Genomic DNA, 1,877 nt, shown 5'->3' on the forward strand with positions numbered 1-1,877 from the left:
GTCCAGCTCGGGGGCGCCAGCATTTGTGGTGGGGACAGGAGCCGTCCCAACCTTCCCCACCGAGGGCAGAGCTGGCTCTGGCAAAGCCGAGGGCCCCACGGTCACACAACTCGTTGCCTGAAGGTCCGCGTGGTGCGTCGCTGGCATCACGTTTAAAGGGAGATCCCTCCTCTGGGCATCGTCCCTCTCCTACGGCAGCTGCAAGCACTTAATATTTTGGCCATCTCCAGTCCCCTGTCAAAACTGGTTCGAGCTGGACAAGGCGGCCTAAGTTATTTTGGGGAAAAAGCTGGAAGGGAAGTTCAGCCGAGTACAAACTGTGCTCTTGCTCAAGCCCCATCTCTCCAAAAAGCCAAGCGAGCTTGCGTCCCCGGCCGCTCTGCGCTACCTGCATCCCCGTGAGGTGGGACGGGGTCAGGCTGGGCTTGCCAGCGCCTCCACCACGTCCCTGCAAAGGAGCCAAAGCGAGGGAGATGAAGCCGGGTTGCTGGGAAGGCTGCGGTGCTCATCGCTCCTCCTCAGAGCCCGCCTCCCCCGGGGTCGGACCCTCACCCCCACGGGTGTTTCCATCGAAAGGCTGCGCGTTGTGGAGGAGAGGAGCTGCAGCGGCGGAGCTGCGCCCCTCCGTTTGCCAAATCCTGCCCTCCCAGGGGCGCTTCCAAAAAGCTCCCTTGAGCGCCGGGATCCCACCTGGGGAAGCCTCCGTGCCTGCGTGCCCACCGCCACACGCTGCCCCTCCTGGGACTGCGCCTTGTCCCAGCTTGGGCCAGAAAAAGCCACCTCCTAAACTCGTGAGCCCGGAGGTCTCAGCGCAGGGGAAGGGCACGCTGGCCTCTCCCATGGCACAAATCCTCCCAGCCCCTGCCCAGAACCCAGTCACACCAGTTTGACACAGGCACAGCTGGACTGGTTTTGCTGGGGATCCCCTAGGGGTGGAAAGGAGGACCAGGCATCCCTGCATGAGCGCTCAGCTCCTCCTAGGCTTTTTTCTTTGACTCCCACTGCTGGTGGTGGCACAGAGCTGTGGCTTTGGTAGGTGACAAAGCATCGACCCCCCCCGGCTTGGGGCAGGACATGCTCCCCCCGTTATCACCTGCTGCCAGTGGGTGACAGGGACAGTTTTGGGTGGGGAGCAGAGGAGCCCACGTGGCTCGTGCCGGGAGGAGACCGGCGAGGTGAGCGGCGCGGAGCTTCCCCGTGTCACCCTTATCGCCAGCCTTTAGGAGCGGCAGGCAAGGAGCTGTGACCACGACCCGGTACGGTTCAGCGTTCCCAGTGCCAAGGCTCCCCCCGCCGCCTCGAGCACTGTCCTCCCGAAGTACAACCTTCACCCCATCTCCGCCTGTCCCCAACCCCTCTCCCGCACCTCAGCTTACACCCAGAAAAGCGGGGAGCCCTTTGCACCCCTCCTCCAAGGGAAGCAGCGCAGCAGTTCCTGACCCCAGAAATAACCGTGAAAAGGCACTTTTAGAAGCAGGAGGGGAGAGGAAACGCCGGGCACTGGGATGGGGAGCAGAGGGGGGGACAGCCTGCCCAGCCCTGCGCAGACGGCGAGGTCGAGCGCACCCTCAGCCCAGTTTGCAGATGACCCCGAGCTGGGGGGTGCGGTTGACACGCCAGAAGGACGGGATGGCATCCAGAGGGAGCGGGACAAGCTGGGGAGGTGGGGGCGTGTGAACCTCGTGGGGTTCAACAAGGCCAAGGGCAAGGTCCTGCCCCTGGGTGGGGGCAACCCCCAGTACCCACACAGGCTGGGGGTGAAGGGATGGAGAGCAGCCCTGCCCAGAGGGGCTTGGGGGCACTGATGGATGAAAAGCTGGCCAGGAGCCGGCCATGGGCGCTGGCAGCCCAGAAGCCAACCGTGCCCCGGGCTGCAT

The sequence above is a fragment of the Egretta garzetta genome, unplaced genomic scaffold (assembly GCF_000687185.1).
Source record: "Egretta garzetta isolate BGI_Z169 unplaced genomic scaffold, ASM68718v1 scaffold1030, whole genome shotgun sequence".
In the NCBI taxonomy this organism is placed as follows: domain Eukaryota; kingdom Metazoa; phylum Chordata; class Aves; order Pelecaniformes; family Ardeidae; genus Egretta; species Egretta garzetta.